General features: G+C 42.7%; 1 long non-coding RNA gene across 1 annotated transcript; it reads right to left on the bottom strand.

Annotated features, from left to right (window-relative positions):
• Positions 1–323: 323 nt before the first annotated feature.
• On the bottom strand, positions 324–8441 carry LOC122899008. The gene is made up of 3 exons (XR_006383080.1): positions 8427–8441; positions 5326–5496; positions 324–505 (listed from the first exon to the last, which is right to left on the bottom strand). It is a non-coding gene; the product is annotated as an uncharacterized LOC122899008 (long non-coding RNA).
• Positions 8442–9221: the final 780 nt, after the last annotated feature.

The following is a 9221-nucleotide window of genomic DNA, read 5'->3' as shown; positions in this document are numbered from 1 at the left end:
CACCCTATTGGACCTGGCTCAGTCCCCATAAGAGGGAGGGCCTTGTCCTCACACACCCCTGTGCTCAGTGTCACCCTACTCCATTGGCTGCATTGACCTCCATGTCACAGCCAGCTGCAGTGGGGAGAGAAGCTGGCTGGCTTTCAAAGTCAGGGGTGAGCAGAGGCACGGCCTCCCCAGACTGGGCAAATCCTGGCAATGGCAGAAGGCAGGGGAGGGGCTTCGGAAGGAGAATGAACACCTGTTGGATTCCAGAGGCTTTAGAAACAAGTTAAACAGCTCTGTCAGAATTCATTCAACTCAAACTATTACTATTTCTCCCTGATGCCAAAATGGTCATGGCTAGATGTGTCCAGGCAGCAAGTAATGGAGAATGCGTTCCATTTCCCACTGAGGGAGGGAGATGGCACAGCCATGACACAGGCTGACACATGCTCGACGTGCTCTTCTGAACTGTGTGACCTCGGATGTGCTGTAGGTCTTCTTAGAGTCTCAGTTTCCTCACCTGTAAAATTGAGAACACATCTTTATGAAATTAAGTGCAATAATGTGTGTTAAGGACAGGGCATTGGACGGTAGGTGCCCAGTACGTGTTCCTTCCTCCTAAACCCCCCTTTCCTTCATTTCTCATTGTCTTTACCTTTTTGTTTGAGTGATTTGATATGACTAATTCTGATGCCCTGTGGTGGTTTTTAAATATGACTGTAAGTTCTTTGACATTCCCCTCTTCAAAAGGTGGAAACTAACATCCCTCCCCTCAAAGACTGGCTGGACCTCGTGACTTGTGTTTTGCATGAAGAGGATACAGCAGAAGGGAAGGTGTATGAGGGGAAGGTGTGTGACGTCTTGATGCCAGGTCATAAAAGGCACTGTGGTTTCCACCTCGTTCTCTCCTGGACTGTCTGCTACTGGGGCCACCCTGTCATGAGGACACTCAAGCAGCCCATGTAGGGAAGGTCCAAGTGGGGAAGAGGGAAGGCATCCCACCAACAGTAAAGCACCAACTTGCCAACCATCCTCCTCCAGCCCCAATCAAGCCTTCAGATGACCGTAGCTCTGCCTGACACTGCAACCTCTTGAAAGACCCCAAGCCAGAATGTTCTGGAATTTCTGATCTAAAGAAACTATGAGATATAATAAATGCATATTGTTTAAAACTCCACATTTTAGAGTGACTTGTTACACAGCAATAGCTTATTTATCTGTTGAATTCCAAAAAAGCTCTGAAACCACATATAGGTAAAGGCAAAGCTGTAACAACATGGAAAAGTATTAGAACAAGATTTGAAAGATGGGAGTGAAGTCCTAAATGGGGCGGGTCTAGGGAAGAATCTATTTCATTCAACTGGAAAATCTGGCTAAAGACAAAATAAAGCTTTAAGGCTTCTTTCAAGCCAAGGTAAAACAGGAACTTAATGGATCATATTAAAACTATTATTTTTCTTTTGGCTTTGAATAATGATATACATTTGACATGTGGGATTTTAGATAAATAGCCTCCCTATATGGTGAATGATATCTTGGTATCTTGTACATACTCTGCCTACTGTAGATCATACTGAGCAGGTTTGAAATGAACATATAGTTCACTTACAATGATGCACTTTGACAGTTTTCAGAAAATCTTGGCATTACAAAAGTTTGGAAAAATGTACACTGTATTTTGTAAACTTTTTACATAGGTACAAGACAAAAAATAAAGTGTAATAAGGTTTATAGGAAAAGTCTCCATCCCACCCCTCTCCCCCACAGGTCAACCCTCTGTCACTGATTTCTGGTTTAATTTCCCAGAGACATTTTATATACACATAAATAATATATATTGTTTGCTCCCTTTATTACACAAATGGTAGCATACTATAGGCGTGGTTCTGTCCTGTGCCTTTTATTACTCAATATTGATATAGATCTTAAAGATAACTTTCCCCTTAATTATCCTAATTTTTTATTTCCTGAGCTTTTCGTATTTTCTTATTTGAACTTTGGGAATGTAAAGAAGTCAAGAAAATAAAAGCGCTTGTGATCCCACCACTAAGAGGTCACTGGCTGTTCAAAACCCACTGTTTGGGTGTATTCCTTCCTGTCTTTCCCCTGTAAATATGAGATGTCTAATATGTGTAATTTTTTTAAACAATGGAAAGAATTTCATATGGGGTTTTCCTCCCATTTATTTTTACATGGGAGTATTCCCAGTCCCTCTCCCTTATCACTACCATTATACTGAACGTATATTCAGGTTTTCCTTAAGGGGCATATTTATTCTCTCAATAACACTCTGCCCAGTGCAGGATTGAGGTGAACCTGCCTTTTCTGGGTCTTCTCCAGGCTGCTGTGAGAACAGCTCAGACCAGCCTTTGTCACCAGGGCATCTGTCATATGAGCAACCAAGACTAGACACTACTAAAGCACGTTCATACAGGACTTTCCTGGATTGCCCACAAGCCACAGAGCCTGCAGACGGCCAACTCCCTGCATGATGGCGCTCGGCTCTCAAGGAGCAGAGAGACATAGGAAAGGTCAGTCTTGCCAACCGGGGCACCAAAGTCAGTTGTTCCCCTGAACACAACATAGAATCAGAGTGACTGACTGAGTCCTATGGGATTCTCCAGGAAGTTCCCTAGGTCTAGGCATCCCCACTGATCTTGAAGGATCCTTGCCTGGAAGGAGGTAATGTAACATTTTCCTCTCTATCACCTTCTAGGCACAAAATGCACCCTCCAGTGAGATTCTCACTGGAAAAGGGCAAGTTACATAGGATTATCTATTTGTTCCTTCTCATCCTGTCCTTTTTCAAAGACTAGACATCTGGTCACAGTTGTATAAAGAATTCTGGAAAGAACAGGAATTATATATATATTTTTTAAGATCTTATTTGAGAGAGCGAGAGAGCGCACAAGCAGGGGGAGCTGCAGAGGGAGAGGGAGAAGCAGGCTTCCTGCTAAGCAGGGAGCCCAACATGGGACTCGATCCAAGGATCCAGAATCATGATCTGAGCGGAGGGCAGATGCTTAACCAACTGAGTCACCCAGGTGACCCAGGAATAACAACATTCAAATGGATAAGAGTGGAAGAGGTAAACCAGGTGTAGTTTACTCCTTTATCTTTTCCCTAATACGCATTTTCTTCGAGCAGATAAAGGAGGCCAAACAAGTGGTAACACTATATACGATACCAACCTTAATTCAGGGCTTACTGATACGGAGCTAAGTTTTGTGTATATTACAATCTTGCTTAATTTTTATAAGTACCCAAAGAGGTTAGTGTAATTACACCCATTTGATAAAAAAGTGAAGAGCTAGGAATCAAAGTCATGTCTCTAGACCCCAGGGCATAAATTCTTAATTTTCAACTATCATGCTTTATTGTTGGACAAAGAAAAAAAAATGCTATAACAATGTCAGAAGTGGAAATTTCAGGGTATTATTGGTATAATTGTCTAATAAGATATGTAACATGTCATATGACAAATGACTTGAGAAAGAAAATGTGAACCCAGTTTACAATATAAGTTTACTTAATTGATGTCTACTGTCTCTAGGGATTCACATAAATTAAGAAGATAAGACAGCAGTTACCTTTGGAAATAAAGACAGGAGACCTATAAGTTCCTAAGTCTGATTATGCAGGTTTGGAACCCCAGTTTTGTCACTTACTAATTAAGTGACCTTGGGCAACTGCTTTAAATTTATTTTCTGTAAAGTGGGATAATACCATCTACCTCAGAGGTTTGTTGTATTAATGAATTCATTCAAAGCACTTGGTGTTTAGTAAATTCCAGCTATTACATTTAACCCATAGGGTTATAATGTGCCAATGATGTCTATCAATGACAGCAGCCTTTAGTTAAACAATGGCTTAAGATCCAGTGGGCGAGTCATAGATTTAAAAACCATACTGGTGATCAGGATGGAGTGGTTCTATCACTGTTCATTTAAAGGCATACCTGTACCCCTGGGGCAAATAATACATTGTATGTTAATAAAAATAATTTAAAAATACCTACAGTAGGGTTTAGTAAGGCTAGACCATTTCTGTAGATCCCCCAATTTGTCCCTGGGTTCCTAACCAAACCCTTTTTGTATACTTGTATAGGAAGCCCCTCCCCACACCAGATTAGTGAATGCCAGTGGGGTTACCCAGGCAGTTTGCCCTGGGGTAAAACTCTGCCTCATGTGCAAGCCACTTTGTCATGAGAGAGACACGTTGGGGAAGGCTTCTCCTGACATTGCCTACGGTTCTAACACTCGATGTTCCTCGCAGCTGATAACAGGCTGCTTTTGGTGAATAACCTGGCATGACAGTAAGAAACTGACTTGGAGTTTGAATCCCAGCTCGGCCACTTACTAGGTGCGAATGTAGGATAAGTTCCTTCTTCTCTCTAAACCTTGGTTTCCCCTCAGTGGAGTTAGCCCTAGAGTGCAAGACTGGAGATTAACTGAGATGCCTACCCAATGCCTAAATAGACATCAGACTAGAACTTCAATTAAGATCTGACTCTGACTCTTAAGATCTAGGAGAACATCTTTTTGCTATGTACGTATAATCTTCACCATGTCATCAGCATGTTGCACGAGCAACAAAAATGCAGATTTTATTTTTGGCCAAACATGGTGGAGGAAAAAAGGATGAACAAGGTACAGTCTCTGCTCTCAGAGCTCCTAACCTTCTCGGGGAGATAGATACACAATCAGTAATATTAATTTAAGGGGCGCCTGGGTGGCTCAGTGGGTTGGGCCGCTGCCTTCGGCTCGAGTCATGATCTCGGGGTCCTGGGATCGAGTCCCGCATCGGGCTCTCTGCTCGGCAGGTAGCCTGCTTCCCTCTATCTCCCTCTCTCCCTGCCTCTCCATCTGCTTGTGATCTCTCTCTGTCAAATAAATAAATAAAATCTTTAAAAAAAAATAAAATAATATTAATTTAAGACGGGCTGAGAGAGGTATGATCCTCAAGTGCCACTGGAGTTTGGTAAAGGAGGTCATTTTGATGAGAGAAACATCATCGGTGGGGCCAGGTAGTGAGGATGCCTGGAGAGCCAGGAAGGCCCCTGAGAGGGTGCAAGCCCTCTGGCCAGGTGTGCAGGATAGGGAGAGGGGTGTAATGAGGGTCTGCTTGCCAGGGAGTGCTCCAAGGACGGAGTGATTCAAGCAGATGCTGAGGACACATCTGAGCTTTGCGAGTAAGGGCCCAGGAAGCATTCTCTCCGCAGGCTGGAGAAGTGAATGGAGAGGTCATTATTTGGGCAAGTGTGGAAAGACAAATCAGAGAGGCCTTCTGACTCAGAGGCAAAAGGTAATTACCACAACCAGAGGGTCATGGAGGATGTACCTTGTAGAATCAAAGCTGTTTTGCTCATCCAAACTTAGAGCTTCGTCTATTCCAGTCGGGGGAAGAAACACAGACCACTCATTCTCTTCAACCCAATCAGTACTTGTGAGGAGCATCTTCTAGTAGTGACTCCCAGGAGTGGGGCCAGAGTCGTCACTGGACCTAATTTTCCTGTAAGGAAACTGTCCTTTCAGATAGGGTAAATGAGTTCACATGGAGCATCTGGCTGTCTTCACAGCTAGTGCGTTGGTAGCACTTGGCCCCTGTTTGTTACTCGGTGCTAGTCCTCCCAGTAGGCTCCGGGGTGAGACAGTAAGAGACCATTCCCGCTGCCCTGCAGGACTGTCATATGGCTATCTGCTGTCACAGATGGCTACTTCCACCATGAAGTCAGGTCAGGCCCGTCCCTGGCTCTGTAGCACTCCTCTCCCCTCCACAGCTGGGGCCCCAAGACCTCCAGGCCTAGTCCTGATGAGGCAGGAGGAATGAAGGCGGCTCTGGGGACTCACTCAACATCAAGCCACGCCTGTCTCTAGGCCAGTCAAGACCTTGTGTCTTGGCTCCAGGATGCCTTGCTGGAATTCTAAGTGGTATCATGTACCTCAAGTCTGATAACACGATCCCCATCTGTCATTCCTCTTACATCTGAGTTCCTGTCCTGAGGAACTATCCCCAGGCCCCTTAAGCCTCAGGTCCTGCCTTGATCTTGCCATTGCCCCACAGGAAGCAGAGGAAGTGCTGCACTTGAAGCCTGTGGCTGGGGCTCCTACAAGGCCAGGAGGCTCGCAGGCCCCGCTTCCCTGCTCCGGATACCTGACTGGGACATACACTTCCCCGATGGAGACCACTTTACCAGATTGTGCTTTTGGTTGATTGCCATCTCCTCCAGATTCCATGTTTCACCTGCTGGGCTGGACTTCCTACTAGCTGCTTCAGACCAAGCTGCTCTCCCCACGCCTGACTTTGCTCAGTGAGTGGGTAGAATTCCAGAGCTTGCCCCACCCAGTCCGCCCTGTTCCTCTGCAGTTAATTGAGCCATGCTCAACTTGACTTTAGCAAGGATATGTGCATGTGCTCTTGCTCAATATTAACCTAAAGGTCAAAATGGAGACATGAGACCATCCTTACACAAAATCATTTCACATACATGGTTTGAAGACAGAAAACTATTTAAAAGATATTTTTTAAATGTAAAGTCTCGATTACACACAACATATTTTCAAAGACTTAACAAACACAAACCTTGGGTGCACCGGTAGCTAGTATCTGCAAAACATTTTTGGTTGTCTGCATAGTCTCAGATTACCTTTCTTTAAGTTGAAATAATTGAAGCCAATATTTCCAAAATAGAAATCAGGTACAAAGTAATCTTAAACCTTAACTTGTGAGCCCAGTAAACACCCATGAAGAGTATGTCTGTGCCTGCCAACAATTTGGCCATTATCACCTATTTCTCCTAAAACTGAGCAGATTCACCTACTCTGAAGTCAAAGTCTACCAAGCCAGCCACCACTGAAATCCAGCCCCTACAGCATTACTCAACAGGAAAGGGTGAGTTCTAGAACGCAACGACTTCCTCCCCAGCTCCTGCTCGCTGAAAATCTTCAGAAGATATTGCTTTTGGAAAAACCAATTAGAAAATGCTCTTACATTAAGGACAAACACTAGACTGGCGAATCATTGAAGAGGGTCTAGCAACACTGCAGCTCTAGGTCTGGACTGGGCCACTCACTGCCAACATTTTCTTTTAAACCCAGAAGAGTTCCAGCGGGAAATCCACAAAGCTCTCCATCCTTTAATTCCTCCATTTTATTATCATTTTATAAACACACCACTTTCCTCATTTCCAACCCATCTGTGAATATTACTGCTACGGGAGATACAAGTTTTTCTTGAAAAATCTCAAGTCTAAATATCAACCTGAGAGGACGCTGTTTGGTCCAAGTAGTCCAATTAAATAATACTCCAGACTGTTCTTTCCATAGGGCTCATACATTTACTGGCCTCCCCTCCCCCCGCCATTTACTGGCTTTTTGAGGGGCAGTCTACTGCAAGTAGACAATGAGGACAAAGTTATGTCTACAAGACACAAGACTGTGGACAAGATTCTGTCCTATGTATTTTGTCATTTTTAAAAGCACAGCTAAAAAATTTTGGAATAATTTCTTAGAAACTTAATCAGTACACATCCAAATTAGATTAGTAATACTACTTTGCTTCCTCTTTTGCCTTTTACCAAATTAGATTAATAAAATCAGTGTTAATTGATTTTACGGTATGGACAAGAAAGTAGTATTTTGTCTAGTGAGGGGAGTTACCTAGGACTGAAAATAAGGTACATATATTTTTTTTAACTATTGTAAACAAGCTCAAAGCTGGCCCCGGGAATGGCAAAACCTAAAGTAGTTTGTGTAGGTATAAAATGAAAGGTAGCTTAATCAGTAACATTTACCACTGCTTTGGTATCAAGACTTGCCCAACTAGAAAGTATATAGGCCTTAGAAACAACTATGGACTGGTTATATACCCATCTATCTTTCTGCTAGATTAAAACACAGAACCTTTTGGCCATGGAATAAATATCATAAAGTACCAATTTGTCATTTACAGGTTGAGGGGCGCCTGGGTGGCTCAGTGGGTTAAGCCGCTGCCTTCCGCTCCGGTTGTGATCTCAGGGTCCTGGGATCAAGTCTCTGCTCGGCAGGGGGCCTGCTTCCCTTCCTCTCTCTCTGCCTGCCTCTCTGCCTACTTGTGATCTCTCTGTCAAATAAATACATAAAATCTTTAAAAAAAAATAAAATAAAAAAAATAAAATATTACAGGTTGCAGCAATAAAATCTGCATCTTGATTAATTTGAGAGAATACACAAAATTCTCTGCAGACTTGACACTTTAGGAAAAACAATACTGATTACATAATACATAGGCTCAGTCCTGCAATAGATTCTCTTAACGATTTCTGTAACAACATAGTAGCATTATTTTGCCAGAAGCTTTAGAAAACTATATGCTTATTCCTCGGTTACAACCCGATGAGCTTCCAGGGGAGACTACAGCACAGCGGAGAAGCAGGAGATGCAGACCTGAAGCCCTTTGCTTACCTCCTGGCTTCGCTGCCTCCAAGCTGCATAGGTTAGGCAAGCACGGCTTCTCTGAAGGACTGATCCTTCTAAAGTCAGAACAAGAAAACAAGGCTGAAGGAATAAATGAAGTAATTTGGTATCCTTAAACCTCCCTCAATCTTAAAGTACATCTAGCAATGCATAATCAGAATAAAGTCCTAACTGGAAGCTCAAAGATATTTTGGAGAAAAGTTCTCACGATTAATTACAACTAAATTTAGACCCAGGATTGCCCTCTAATGGTCATCTCTTAGAAATGAAATCCCTTTGAAAACTACTGAATTTGCAAGTTATTTTTTCTATCAAATTTCCCCAAAAGGCTTATCCTTGTTCTTATCTCCAGTATGTATACTAGACTCTTCTCCAAGAAAGATCTCCAAGTATCTTTATTTAAATAAAGTTGTAAGTAAATATAAGTATACTTCTGATGTTTAAAACTACTTGTAGAGCTAAGGACACCTGGCTGGCTCAGTGGGTAGAGCATGAGACTATTGATCTTGGGGTTGGAAGTTCAAGCCCCACATTGGGCCTAGAGCAGACTTGAAAAATAAATAAAATTTAAAAAAATAAAATGTCAAGATTTAAGAAAAACCTTCTTTAACTGAACAGTCTTTTCGTGTTTTTAAAATACCACTTTCCTTGGAATGTCTCTCCTTGTCCCCAACACTGAAAATCAGAAAGAAAAAATAAAGAAAAGATAAATGGCTTTTACCCAAGTCTTTTCTGTATCTTAAGCAAAGGTAGAGAGCAATACCTTGTCTTCTAGGTGTCACG

Source organism: Neovison vison, chromosome 2 (assembly GCF_020171115.1).
Source record: "Neovison vison isolate M4711 chromosome 2, ASM_NN_V1, whole genome shotgun sequence".
NCBI classification, from domain to species: Eukaryota; Metazoa; Chordata; class Mammalia; order Carnivora; family Mustelidae; genus Neogale; species Neogale vison.
Note: the sequence above shows the minus strand (reverse complement) of the source record. Positions and strands in the feature narration are given on the sequence as shown.